The sequence below is a fragment of the Pezoporus occidentalis genome, unplaced genomic scaffold, assembly GCF_034315485.1.
Source record: "Pezoporus occidentalis ecotype Australia unplaced genomic scaffold, CSIRO_AGI_Poc_V1 ctg64, whole genome shotgun sequence".
NCBI classification, from domain to species: domain Eukaryota; kingdom Metazoa; phylum Chordata; class Aves; order Psittaciformes; family Psittacidae; genus Pezoporus; species Pezoporus occidentalis.
Window position 1 is genome coordinate 2,454,015 of NW_026915987.1, and position 15,145 is coordinate 2,469,159.

Genomic DNA, 15,145 nt, shown 5'->3' on the forward strand with positions numbered 1-15,145 from the left:
GCTGTAAGGAAAATATTCTGCTTTCTGAGTCATTTGCCCTGAGCTGACTTTCTTCTTGAATGGTTCAGGGGTTTCCTTCTTTAGCCATAAATTGCATGCAAATTCTTAGTGTGTGTGTGCCTGGGGATGACAGTGTGTGTGTATGTGAGTGTGCCTGTGTGTCTTTCAGAAGCTAAGCCAAAGAGAGGGGCTGTTCCTTTAAAGCAAAACTAGGGGGAAAAAAAAATGCCTTCAGGCGTCCTATTACAGTGGAATGAGCCAGGGACCGGGATTTGCAGCTCAGCTATATAAACCCTCAGAATCTGGCTGATCTGACCAGTTCCCTTCGCTGTCAAACGTTTCTGCCTCTCGCACACTCACCTGCACGTAACTTCGCCGAGTTTTTGACAGGACGGCCGCGAAGTCAGAAGCCAGCAGCTGACTTTAACATCCTATTTATTTCATGGAGACTGCTCACAGCGGGATCTGAGCTCCGTCAGTCTGTAAGGTAAGTCCCTCCTGAATGAAACCCTCTTCTCCCACACAAGTTTGAAATGCCATAGTCCTCTGTCATGGCACTTGTAGACACTGTCTGGATGGGCAGGGGTCTTACTAGGGGCTAGTTTTGAATTGGGGCACAGCTGTTTTTATTGCCTGGTGCAACAAGAAATGTCTCAGTGATATCAATCTGATCTAATGAATGAATGAAGGATGAGTTAGTTGGATGCTGGACACCTACAGAAATACAGGCAGAAACCTAATTGGCAGGAAAGGTAGAAAATCAGATCTGGGGCTTCCTCTTGGCTACTGAAGTGATGTAAACGTTTCCCTCATCCTTACCTCGTGTGCCAGACTAAGTTCACTCGCAGTTCTTACACCTCCCAGGTAAACTCTTCCTCCGCTGTTGCGTCTGACCCGAGAAGTCAGGCCCCTTCCCTTTGCAGTTTGCTGTCTGCACACTTAATTGCGCTGGAGCCTTTGTCACCTCCCTCCCTGCCCCCCACTGGGCTCCAGTTTCTTTTAAAGTATAGTTAACACCAGTCTGTAGTGGGGAGCAGAAGACAAAGGAAGATTCAGCTGGTATCTAATTACCGCTGCTTAAACGGGAGGGCTCTGGGAGCCGGGTGCGTGAAATTCTCCATCCTCTTGGAAAAACGGAGACCCTTTACGATGTGCCTTATCTACTTGCTGCCTTGTGCACAGAGATTTTCTGCATGACTGTGTCTGCACTTACCGGTTAGGCTCAAATTGGCTTAAAATAAAGAAGCGGATGGGGAGAAGGTGATCGCCCTCAGCTTCGTTTAGGAGCTAAGCCCACTTAAAACTTGATGTTACATCACCTCTGCAGAGTTGTTCCTGCCTGATTTGCTCTCTGGCTCCTAGAAGACAGAGGTCTGGGCAGTTATTCTAAACTTTGGAAAAGTATGTGTCATCCTATGCAAGAGAAGCTCGTGTTCAGATTGAAATGATGGGACATAACCTCCTGCACAGCGGAGACCTCATAAAATTAAGAAGCATAATGAAGATATTTACCAGATTTTCCTTCATGTAACACATAGAAACCAGTGAGGTACATGTAACTATGGACTGGGTAAAGCCTTATTGTCGTGATGCTGTCTTTGGTTTTGTCTCCCAGTTTATTTTTTCTTTTAAAATCATATTAAGTAATGGGAATTCATTTTACACTCTTCCTGATTATCATTATATGTGTTGGTGTTCTTTATTATGCTGGGGTTGTTCATTTGCCTTTCAAAGCTGTGAAATCGTAAAGGTGCTCTAGTCTGAAAATGAGTTTTCTTAATGGTTCAGGGACAGTGGGGGCTTGTGACAGCCCTTTGAATCCCAGGAAGACTGTCAGAAAAGTGTTATGATGCCTTTTAGTTTCTTTTCTTTTACTGCTGTTGGGAGCTTGGGAGCAAATGCTTGAGCAAATGAAATTGTTCAGCCAAAATTGAATCCATCTCTCTGCAGTTCACCCTTTCTGGCAGTGAATTTTGAAGGTACTTGGAAGAGTTCTCAGGGTATTCCCTTACACCTCTGCACCTTTACTCAGGAAAGGATGCACATCTAGGCTGAGCAGGACCACTGGCAGCTGGAAAGGGGCAGAGTAAGGGGGCTGCTGTACAGGGGATGCTGTACGGGGAGCTGGTTACCCCCACCCTCACGGACCCTCTCACAGTCACTATCCTCAGCACATTGCTACTCGTTTCCCATACTTTTTTGCTCATTAATTTTAACCTCTGGCTCCTTTCAGCCCAGGGAAAATTCTTTGCAAGTTCCAGTCCTTAATCCTATGCCTACAATTACTTTATCAGTGTTTCCAAAGCTGTAAAAGAGCCAACGGATCTGCTGAAAAGCATACAGCCTGCAGATGAGAATGTCATGTCTCATTTGGAGGGGAAACTGATTTTCTGCTAAAGAAACCTCATCGAGGTTCATTGGTAGTGATAGGCATGTGAAAAAAGAACCAGCCAGATCCAAACCGCCTTTTGAAATAATGATGTTTAATGATGCTTAGAATTTACTAGGAATATCCCTAAACTCAGATTAAAAGTCCACAAAAATTATGAGTAACTGTGTTAGCTGGAGACTTTTGTTAGTGCAAATTATATATATATATTTAATCCCAGCTCTTTAAGACTGGATCATTTCTCCTCAGTGTTCACTTAAACTTAATTATTATGTTGCTAGAACAGCATTTCTGAAGGTGTTTGAAGTTCAGGTCAGGTGGCTTATTTTTCATATTACTACTTATTATAAAATATCTAAAAAAATCCCAAACCTACTCAACTATGAAGATGTTCTGACATGTTCCACTCTAAAGGGACTGTCAAAATCTGCTCTTGACTATTGTTTCCCTTTTTGATAAGAAAATGAGACTAATGGCTGAGTCTGCTTCTTAGGACTTTTCTATCCTTTTTAAGATAGAAGTAGAACTGAGGAGTGTGGATTTGAAACACTTGAGAAGTGATGCTGCTTTGGAGCCTGGGTTTTAACCCTTTCATCCTTTCTGGTGATACTGTTTGAAATACTGGACTTGCTTGTGCAGTTCTCTGCCCCTTTCCTGGTACAACACAGCAGTACATCTGTTCATCCAGCTTTGTAGGCTGTGTTCAGAGGTTTGGGTGGTGCTAACTGGCAGTGAAGTGTACTGGGGTGTATAATGCTTGTCTGCTTTAAATTATGTCCCATATTAGCAAATCTATAAGGAAGAAACAGCGTTTATTCAGTTGGCCATTTCCATTATTGAACCCACATACCTTCTACCTTGAATTTGGAATCTAGCCTGAATTTAGCATTTGGAAGTAAGTGTAAATGCAGAGGGTGGTGTCTGCTTTATCAGCAGGGACACACACATCTGTCCTACCCTATTTACTGAAACATGAGAAATAAGAGTGGTTAAAAATTACCCTGGTTTGAAGCTTATGACTTGATATATTCATCCTTGGACATATGCCATCACAGTCTGCTAAACTGAAGGGCCATTGACAGTTTTAGGGTCCAGTTCCTCATAAAGCTCTAGCCTTAGGAGTGGATGATTTACATCACTGGAACGTAAGAAATTTCAGCTTTCCAGTAATAACAAGGTATTCGTTTTGAATTGTGGCAGTTTGAGATATTGGGCTTTAAAACTGTGCTCTGCTTTACCAATGTGCACTTTCTCAGGCTTAATTTCTGGCGTGAACTTAGCACACCCTTCTCAAAGACTGCTCTCTGTTATCAACCCCCACTATAGAAGCCTGAAACTACTGTAGAAGGTAATAGCTACCCTTAGTAGTTCTAAGGAAGTTGCTGATGTAATGTTGTGGAGGGATCTTTGTTATTGAAGAAGGAAACTATGGAAGGTAGCAGTCACAGTGAATTAAGTTTAGTAGATATTGTCATCACCCAGGCTCAGAGATATGCAAAACTGGTGCAAGCAGTTGTAGGGCTAGTAAGTTCTGGGCAGGAAACATTATAACCTGAAGTCAAGAGCTGAGAAATAAGGGATGTTATTAAGGAACTTATGATGAATTTACATAAGGTGTAATTTAATGCATTAAACTGTTTGATATCAAAGTGGGCTTGCTGGCCATGGCTTCTATTGGATTTCTGTAGGAGTTTATTAGAAGCTGATGATGCTGTTACTATTGCAGCAGTATTTTAGGCCTTCATTGTATTAGAAACGGTGAATAGACATAGTAAGCAATGCTCTCTGCCACAAACAACTTACAGTTGCTATTATTAGCTGTTCAAAACAGTTCTTTGTGTAGTAAAAAGAAAAAAGGAGGAGGAAGGCAACTCTGAGGAGCAGGACTACTGGAGGTAAGGACAATGAACAACCCCGAGAGACAATCTTGAGTCATCTCCATTTTCACTGAGCTGGGGGGTTTATACAAGTGTGAAACTTTCCCTAACTCGCCACTTACTGTCCACTCATGCGTTTGACCCTTTGTCCAAGCTGAGCTGAAGTTAAATGCCTTCCACATGTGGGAAAAGTTAAAACCTGGGCATTCTTCCAGGTAGTGAAATCTTTCTCTGTATGATGTAACTTACTGTGTGGAATGGGCGGGGTGGGGAGGAGGAGTCAGCCTGACGGGAGAACTGCCTGACAAGAGATGCTTCTTGATCCAGCAGAAAGTGTTTGGGCATTGAAAGGAGGAATATAATACAGAGTCTTCTTCTTTTTCTGCCAAAAGGGAAAAGTTTGAATAACTTAGTGTCTCCTTTTAACATTGACCAGAATGAGATACATGCCTTTATAACTAGGCATGGCCCTAATGAAATATTTTACTGGATTTCTATAGGCATCATTTGTCTGTCTCCTATATACTGCGCATCCTGTTAATGACAAAACATCGTCAACAGAAAAAAAACCAACCCTATAGCTTCAGTGAGTATATCTGGATACAAACTTTAAGAAATACGAGTTAATATACATGATATCCCATAAATTGCCCTTCACAAAGGTCAGGCTTTGCTACTCAAGGGTCGATGAGAATAACTTTCCATTTCTGTTTTTGTTTGGCTTATGCATGAGTCAGACATCAAAGATAAATTCATCCCGAGTAGCTCTTGTTGCAAGAAATGTCTCCAAATTCACATCCTTAATTGTCTTGCCACTGTAGTTTCAATTAAACTAAGGTGGGATGGTGCCAAGTTTTCAAAACCTCCAACTAGAGAGTGCCTGTATGCGAATAGCCTCTGGCATTTTGTATTCTTTGGGTAGCGGAGAACAACGTTGCCAAGTTTGCATTCAGTCATCCATCACACATTAGCCTACTGGAGGTCCATTCTTCCCTAGCAATAGGGGAGCTCTGCTTCCTACTTAGAAAGATTACTCACACAGAAAGCTCTTTCCCCGTAAGCAGAACCGCACAGGGAAGAGAAAGGAAGCTTTCTTCAGTTCACAGAAGTGCTTGGTTTCCAAACTCTCCACAAAAATGATATTGTTTCATGCCTAGAAAACATATTCTTTTTAGTAATTGAGTTGAAAGTGCAGGATGGTGGAACAGAAATCTTTAATACAGATTTTAAAAACAATTGCTTGAATCATAGGCACAACAAAGGGTTGTTGTAGCAGTCTGCCTCATCCCCATGCCAGGCTGTGGCATTGACTATATGTGTATAGATGTTGGCTGAAATTGGTGCCTGGGGAAATTCCACTGTAATGATTTTGCTTCAACTGCCTACTTGAGCATTTGCCTGTGCCTTATCCTCAGATGCACTAGAACATAATAAGATCAGAAATCTAAACTTACAAAAGCTAATTTTCTTATGGGATTAGGATATTAACCATAATTTAATGTAAACTGTCTTGATTCTTCTTTAATTTTATGCTCTTTCATACCATTCAGTCAGCACAAAGCTAAAAAGGGACATAAATATCTTCTTCAGAGCATACATAAAAGTTAAATTGAGATCGTTTCCCTGCTGGCCCATCAGAACAGGCTAAACAGTTATTTCCATCATTAAGGAGCTCCTGCTAGAAAGGGATTAAAAAAAAAAAAAGATATTTCCAGGAAAGGAGTTTTCACTTTTCATTCCCAAGAAATCAAAAGAACTGGAAACAGATTTTGTCCATCAGTTTCGGGCTTGCCTCAAAGACAGGATGCTGAGCAAGCAGGTAAGTGCCAATTGCAAGCTCAAATACTCTTGTGACTGTGGTTTTCTGCCTCTTTGGTTTGATGAAAAGCCTTTAGTCAGACAGGAAGGTTTCACTTTCAGTATGTGTTGTACACTTCAGTACAAGTCCTTAGTGGTTATCCTCATTCTTGGCCTGGCATGATCTCATTTAGTCAGAAGTCACTTTGTTAGGCTTTCAAAAGGAGCTCAGTGTCCACTTTGCACCGGTTCTTTGTTTTTACTGGTCCTTTTGGAAAGCCAGCTTCTTTTGGATATGCTGAATCCTCCTAAATAGTTTCCCTGTGCTGTGTGACAAAGGTCTATGCCAAGAAAGATATAAAGGTAACTTATGATGCGTAGGCTATCCATTCCTCTTAGTGAGACACAGTGTAATGCATATTTTTCCTTTACTTGTGGCTTGCACTTCCCTTCTGCATTGCTTGCACTACAGTAATTCACATCTGGCTCAGAATGAATGCTGCGCGTTGTACCCTACAAGTCAGAAGAGAACAGCATGCATATCAAAGGAAAGGTCTCAGATAATTTTTCTTCCTGAATTATTTTGGCAATATAAATAGCTTCCAGGGAAAAAAGGCTGGCATTTCCCATGGCGAGCACTCCTTATAAATGTCCTATCTATTTTTCCAGTTTGGTGGCCAAGTGCAATGTTTATAGGAGGATATGCCATCTACAAGCCAGGGGATTTATATTTCCACTGACAAGTGTTAATTATGATGTAGACTTATACACTTTATGGGTTAGCAAGTCAGTCACAGGGATCCAGCACTATCAGTGCTGCAGTTCCATGTTTGATGCAAAGAGTACAGGACCTAAAGGGAGCACTATTCTCAAATGCATTAACATGATTTGTACTTTGGCATTCTCAGGTGGTTATTTCATACACTGTTTATCTGCCTTAGCAGTACTACACTGGGATTTGTCAGGATTGCTGGTAGAAGTAAGGACATACAGTTTACTACCAGCCAGCCATGTGTCCCCTTTTCCATGCTTTCTCCAACACTGGTCTGTAGGCTCTTGCATCTCAAGGTGCTCAGAGCCACTGCCCCATCTGTGCCAGCAGAAGCCCCATGCCATGTCAGCACTGAGAAAGGTGACTTTGGACAGAGTTCATTTGCTTTGGTTTGGATCCCTCTAGATTTGTAGGGGATTACATTTTCACATTACTAATCATCCCTCTGGCACTATTCAAATGGGTGTAAGTCTCCTCTGTAAGAACAGGGAATTTATCCTGAATCAATACAGTGCTTTCCAGGCTGTGGCCTGACTCTATCTTGTACTGTTTATGTTGCTCAGAACATGTGCAGGAATCCTTAAATGATGTTTGTTTCTGTGTGTATACATAAACTTCACATTTGATGTAAGAAAAGTGCAATTTCTATCAACAGAAATATGCCCTATAAACCCTATAATCCTATGAATTTGCCCTACGACATTCGTTAAAGGGGGCCTTAGTGTAAATAAAAATTGAGTCTATGCAGTCTAACCAGTGGTTTCACATGGGCAAAGAGCTTTTTCTGCTAACATGAGCAATTATTTCACTTTGATACAAAGGGTTGAACATGCATATAGTACAGCTGCTTGATGTTGGCTTAATTATATAGCAGAGAAATCCTTTTTTGTAGAGGATGCCTTGTCCAGCTCCAATTTGGTTTGTGCTCATATAGGTCAGGAGTATTGCTCATGGAGTAACATGAGGATAAAACCAGACTGGCAGAGAGGAAATTAGAACCCACCAAGCACTTCTCATGCATGGAGCAGCACTTCATTGTCTGCATTATTCCCTGTCCGCTTCACTCCAGCTTGCATTTCTTAGGGGATGGATTCTCCCATACAGACCGCAAAGGCTGCCAGCCAAATTCTCATGTGACACAATTGCATTGATTTCACTGGAGATCTGTTGCTGGATAATTGAGCTCCACATCCCTTCTTGTATTCCACAGCTCAAATTGCTGCCAGCTAAGACTTTAACTCAGACAGGTCTCAAGTCACTGTGGGTTAAGAGAAGGAGGTCAGAACGCTGTTGGTGGAGGTCTCTCAAGTCTCCCATTAGTGTAACAGTGCCCAATTTGTTGACATTTGAAGCAGCAGTGCAGATTTTTGTCCGAGTTCAGTCACCATCACAACTAATCACTTGCTCAGGGCTGTGTATATGCCTGTATTTTCCATTCCATTACATAAGTGCTTCTGCTTTACATCAGAGCACTGAGAAACACTTTTTAGGAACGTTCTTCTCTCTTTTTCCACATGCCTTGCACTCAATTTGTTTCATATTTTGTGAATCTAATTTATCTTTTCCTTTGTCTTGCCAAGCCGTGGTTGATTTCACTCCATCTTCACTCTTCATTAGGTATATTGTTATAGCATGAGTTTGCTACCCTACCCTAGGTTGCCAAAGATGCACACTGATGCTACCACATCTGACAGAACCAGGCCAAGTACATATCTAGCCTGGGGGCTATTACTGGAAGTCGGGTTTCAAGGAACTCCTTCTGTGTTGAGGGGAGTTGGAAGAATGTGCACATTCCAGCACATTCCCAGTGCTAGTACCAAGGACAGAGGAGCTCTGGAGGGGAGGAAAAGCCACCCAAGTAAACTAATAGTTGTTTTAAAAACAGAGAATTGCCTGGTGAAGGGTTACCCCTGTGCTTCCCCAGCTTCTTTTCAGATGATGACCAAGGCTGCTAATGACAGGAGGCAAGTAATAACATTTCTGGTGGTCAAGAACAGCACAGGCTTTTATGCCCGAGTTCTGAGATGGTTTTAGAGATGTCATTTTTAGGGCTTGAATAGGTACATAGTTAACTGAAATTAAAATTGCAGACCGTATGTAAATAGTCACAGTGAGTTCTGAAAGCATCCTGCTGACCAACATAATCTGTAGCAATTCATGCTACTTAAACACTGTTATTCCAGATGAATATACATGTAAATTATTTGTGCTCTTAGTTGCAGCAAAGTCATTAAAACAGAAGAATCCCACATCACTTTTCTCTGTATGTGACTTTCATTTAACTAAAATCACTTTAAATATGGAAAAATGTGATGCTGGATGTATGGAGCAGGGTTTTGGCTCACCTCTTCCTCCTGACCTTCAGGAGGAAATGTGAAAAACAGCTTCATGAGAGATGCAGTACAAAGCAATGTGGCCTCAGTGTGTTTAGCTTATTCACTTGTGCACTATGTATTTGTTTAATACGTCAGTGTTTCGTGGTTCTTTAAATGCAAAGATCGTACTTTCTATTGCATAGTATTCACCAATATTTTTGTTAAACTTATTGATTTGGCACCTATTCACCTCCCCATATTGTATTTATTAAGAGTGTTGGTGACTCTTTTCTTACCTCTTATTATCTGTAGAATAGCTGGTGTGTGAATCAGCTGTGAATTTTAGAGACTAGTGAGACTAAGCTCCTATTTCCAGAACTGGCTGCTGCTTTGTTCTCAGAAACTCTTGTTCAATATGAAAGGAGTAGGAAGTAAGCTCAGAGCTCCTGAATTTCTGCTCTTCCCATCTCAGCACAAACCCATCTAGGACTTTATGAAATAGGCTTTGGAAAACCTATAGATGGTTTTGGAAGAAGCACTGTGGTGAAGGGTCTGGAAATGAAGCAGAGCTTGCTTTGTGGTTTGAACGTAAGCTGCTGTGATTCATGCAAAAAAGCACCCAAACCTCATAGTTTGAAACTGCATCAGCAAATCCCTCAGACTAATTCAAAGTGAAGTCTCCAGTGTCTACCCAGAAAATAATGAGCTCCTGACAAAGTGTAACTTGGCAAAGAAACTTTCCAAAGACAAGTTTAGAAAACTGTAGCTCCTTTCCAGCTATAGAAGCTCTGTAGAAGTTTTCCAGTCTTTGCTATGAGGAGGAAAAAGCCAAGAGACCAGACGAATGCTTTTGCTATTAGGAAAGGCTTCATTAAAAGGGACAGTATGTACATAGGAGGCAAGAATGATTTCTGATGAGAGATTATGTGCAAAAGTTGCTTTTGCTGTGAAAGGGGATTTTTATATTGAAGAAGGCACTGATCTAGGTTTCAGCGTCTGTGGTAGCTCTGCTATGGACCTGATTCAATTCTGCATTTAACAGTCCAAAGTTCTGCATGTGTCTTCAGAGACTAATGGGTAAAACTCACTTCTGAGCTGTCCATGTGAACAGGGGGTTTGGTGGGAAACTGTGCAAAAGGAAAGTGGGAACCCTTCTGCTTTCCATGGAGTCCTTTTGAGACGATCCATTTCTATAGTCCTGCTTCTGGATTTAGAACATGATGGTTTTTCTGAACCCATTGTCTTTGTTGCTGTTCACACCACTTGTGTCCTGCTGTTTCTAATCCAGTCTAGGTTGTAACTGCTAGTGGCTTTTTTCTTACAGCTCTGAAAGCTACAGTAAGAACAGAGGTTGCTTTGCAGACAGGAGGAAAAAAAGCACTTAGCAGATGCGTAGTCCTCTTTTTTTCTCTCAAGTTTGTAGCAAATTGCTCTACTTGGCTAGTTGCTGTGCACCCTGCCATTAGTCTGAATGCAGCTCAAAAGCATCCCGCTGACCTGCTTGTTTCGTTCCTTTTTTTCTGAGTTCCCATTTCCAGAAACCGGTGCTCAAGTGTCACAGCTCTTAAGAAAAAACAAGCTCCAAGGACAGATCGAATCCCCTGTTCACTTGTACCTCATCTCAGTCACTAGGAGCTGGACCAGATAGGGCTGGTGCTAGATCTTCCATAGTTACCTCTTCTAATTCTGTTTCTCTTTTCTAGTTTATATGCAACACATTTGAAAAACGTGCCCCATAAAATAACTAGCTTGTTTCTTGTGGCTCCTATGAAACTCTATCTGTGGTTTGAGCTGGACGTAGTATTCTTCTTTACATCCTGTCTGAAAGCATGAATCATTTCAATTGTATAACAGCAGAAGACGTTGCTACACAACGATGCATACAGCTCGTCATGGAGGAAGATTGTGTGTATGAATGATCCGTCTGAGTTCATAAAATGTCTGGAGGCTGTTAGAGATGAAAGGGCATTCTGTAGATAGAAGACCATTAGCTGCACCTAGGAATTCTGTTTCAGTTGCACATTTTTCTCCAGTTTTCTGGTGAGTTTCTGTGTGGGTTTTGTTAACCTTATCATTTATTTCCATGGATTCGTCCCCATATTCTGGTGATTGGCTTGCCTGTGCTTTGGCTTCAGAATAAGTCTTCAATTTTCTAGTGTTACCCTAGCATTTCAGGCAGTCCTGTAGTTATCTGCATATTTGCTGCACATCTCTGGTCAGACTTTGTTCTGCAGCGCAAAAGGCATTTCCCTGTTGGTGATTCTTCCTCCCTTACATTGCAGGAGATACCGATTCAGTTTTTTGCTTTATACTTATGTATTTTCTAGCCTTTTTCTAGCACTTTTCAGGAAGACTTTTAGTTATGGAAATGAGGGTTTAAAAATACTTTCCCTGTGAGCTCCTTGGAATACTGAATTCCCTGAGATGTACATTCTCCCTGTGAGGTTTTACCAGTGGATAAACTGAGACACGCCAAATGATTTATAAAATCATTTCAGTGCAGGATGTCTGACTTTCAGGCTTCAGTTCTAACCACAAGACCACACGATTAATCCTGAAGTTGTAAGCACTTTCTGGAGTCCCTGTTGAGAGTTTCTGTGGGAACTCCACAACTCCAGCCCTAACAACACAGCTCTATTTAGTTTCATTTCTGTCATTATGGTTCAGAAGACTCAGAGGTGACAGACTCTTGGTTGGGAAGCTTTTGTCTCAATTACTGCTGAGATGTAGTTGTTCTGGGCCTGGGGAATCCATTCATAGGGAGACCTCTTCATTTCTCAGTTCCTATAAGGTATCTTATGGGCTACGCCTCACCATTCCATTGAACAGGTAAACATACTCTTTGTCTACCCTATATATCAAACTTCATTTTGATTTTCCCATCAGTCAGCAGCAGACTGACTCCCTACTAACTCCATCTGGCAGTTTATGTTCCCAGTCTTTAGAAAGGAGTCTACTGTCTAGAAAGATCCATCCTCACGGTACCACAACCCAAGGCTCTGGTAGAGCAGAAGTGAGCCGCATTGTTCCTTTGCCTGCCATCATCTTCCACGTGTCCTTGCAGGACAAATCTGGAGGATATTGCTCCTTCTCTTATACTGTGTGAGTAGGAGGATCCAAATCAAACCAACATACAAGGCACTCTTGTAAATGTCACCTCATGTATATATATTAAAAACCTCACTCGAACATTTATTTGGCTTTTTCAACTCAACATTCACAGAAGAAAGGGAATAAACCTAATACGTAAGAAACCCTGTGCATTTTATGCAGGATTTTCATTTCCCAGGCTTTGCACCTCTTAAGAAGCAGCAGCGTAACCCATGTGAGACATTACTTCAGCCAGCCTACTACTGCTTGCATCATTCCCTTGAACTCATTCAGCAGCATCCTTCTTACATGCTCTTATCCTTATTCTGCCTCACCCCAAAACTGTATTTTTGAAAAAGTAATACAGAGACATATTTTTAGCTGCTGTGAATCACTGGAGTGCCCCAGGTCAAATTCACCAGCTGGTCTAACATGCTTTGTAGGCAAAGAGAATGTGGAGTTGGCTCATGCACCAGAAGAGCACTACAATCAGCAGTACTCAGTATCTGTCGTCTCTGCTCCCCCTCCAGGTCCCTCCTCAGCTTTTCTCTCTCTTTTCCCAGTCTTTCAAGCTGTTTGTTTCCTTGCCAAGATGATTTCCAGCCAAACATGCTTGCAGGGTGTAGGGGGAGTGTTACTTATCTGTAGTTACGATTTTTATATTATAAAGCAGTACTATATTTTTGTATTATAAAGCAGTATTATATTTTTGTATTATAGGCAGAACTTGCCTTGCAAACAGAAGAATCAGTGTCCGCAAAGAAACTGGTAAGAAACAGGAAGGTAATTGGGCACGGAGTCAGACCTCAGTAAAACCCTCTTTGCCTCTTGGACTGCTGTTTTGAAGTATTTTGCTGCCTGAAACTTTTGTTTAAAATGCATTGGCATGTCTTCCTCATGGATACATCTCTACACTCTTAAAGGTGTAAATGATCATAAGAGTCATTCTCCTCCTCCTCCTGTCCTGGGATGGAGGAGAGCATAAGTACTGTTGTTTCACTTTCATAAATGGAAGTCCAGCCTGGTCTGTGTTTTATCAAAAAGGAGGTTGAAGAAATGGTTGTGTGGGGTGTGTTTTCAGAAAGGCCATTTTGCTCACAGCAAGCCCTAGCAGAGAAACCTCTGGTTTCAAAAAGGTTTTTCTCAGAAGGTCTTTCAGGGCAGGCTGGATTTGTTTCTTGAGCAAAAGAACTCCTGAAATGCTGCTGACCATATTTTAGTTTTCTTCTTTCTGAGTTTTCAGACTTGAGCAAAGAATGGCACCTTTCAATGGCAAAACGTGTTAGGAAAAAAACTTTCAACCGGTTGTTACCTGTTAATTTATTATCACTCAGTCACAGTTCTTTTGTGTTCTTTTTATAGAGTCAGCCTTTATATGTCTGTCTGGTTGCTTGGACATCCAGTGGAGAGGACAGAGAAACACTGAACGAAACAATGCAGAATGAGAGGAACCGAGTTAATTGTTTTTTCTAATATAGGACATCACTGACACCACCAAGTAACTAATGTGGAACAATGTAATTCTGATGAGCACGGGTATTTAACCACACATATCTTAATGTTTATAAACATCTCTGAGTGCTTACAGACAAATCAGTGCAAACTAACTCAGGCTTTGCTGCTCTTAGACTTCCCAGTATAAGCTGACCTTGGGTGTGTGTCCTGCAGGGGAAATTAGTAATGGTGTAGTTACAACTCACTCTTTCCCTGCTGGTGTTCCTGCCACATCATAAGGGGTACTGCAAAGCACTACTGAAGTTGCTTGACCTGCAGGGTGATAAATATTCTCAGCCTAGGGCTAAGTCAAATAAAAACGGGGCACAGTTTACCTCCCCTGTAATGGCACAAAAGCCCAGTGTTTTTGGTAGTGGATTTCACTCCTGCAGAGGGTAGGTGCTGTGTGGGGAGAGGCAGAGGATGCCTTCTAGATGGCTTGTGCCATTGGGACAATGCACTGTGATACCTCAAGGTGCAATTTGCCCCGTGGATGTGTCTAACCAGTATCTGCCATGGTGCTGGGCTCTCTAGAAAATTTAGAAATAGATCAAGAAACTTTGTCCTGCAATGCGAGAACAATGAACCCCATTCTTGTGCCCCTTTCCCATCTTATTCCAATCTCCTTTTCCTGTTGGGGAAAATGAAAAGAAAAAACCCAACCCCAAACCCACCAATTTATTTATTCACTTCTCAATTCTGCCTCAGACTGTTTCTTAAAACCCCTTCTTTTGTGAGTTTAATCAGATGCTTGATAACAGAAAAAGCGTTGCTAACTAACCCAGGGTACAAAAAGCCCCTTCAGAGGAACACATGACCTCACCCAGGATTACTCTATCACATGAATTCAGACTCCACCGCACACCCAAAATAAATGTTAAGCTCCATTTGCAGTGAAGTGCTTCATTCACCTCCATTCGCAGGGCATATGCTTTGCCAATGTCTTCTTCAGTCACTGGGACTAAACGTGTATGGAAATACAGCACAAGAGGCAGATTTTCCTGGTCACAAATAGCCTGCTGTGCACTCAAAAGCTGCTGGCTGGATGGTGCCTTTGGGCCATTGCCCTCCTGGAACCAGCGAGCTCTGGCACAGGTTTGCAGTCGTGGAGCAAGCCTGGTTTTCACTCACAGCTCCTATTGTCTGTTGGTTTTGTTGGGTGCTGAGAGCCTTGGCAGCCAGGAGCTGCCTCTGGGAATGCTTGTGGGCTCACACACAGCACTCCCCAAAGTAACCCTTTGCCAGAAGGTGGCATGCAGCCCTCTAATACATACGAAGTGGCACTAATATATTGCCTCTGTGCTGTCAGGGTCTCTAGCACCTAATAATGGGCAGCATCAACATCCTTAAGATATCCTTTTTGTAGGCACTTTTCAGGGAGTGTGTGGATTTCTAGCCAGGTGCTTTGAAA

General features: G+C 41.9%; 1 protein-coding gene across 5 annotated transcripts in view; it reads left to right on the forward strand.

The window, feature by feature from the left end:
- The first annotated feature begins 240 nt into the window (after positions 1-240).
- TNC (tenascin C) overlaps positions 241-15,145 on the forward strand; it is a 72,207-nt gene continuing 57,302 nt past the window's right edge. Inside the window, exon 1 of one of the 5 annotated variants that reach the window (XM_062640338.1) lies at positions 241-487. The gene's annotated coding sequence lies outside the window, so the exon portion shown is untranslated. The remainder of the gene's footprint in view (positions 488-15,145) is intronic. The other 4 variants (XM_062640333.1, XM_062640335.1, XM_062640336.1 and 1 more) reach the window with 4 other exon arrangements.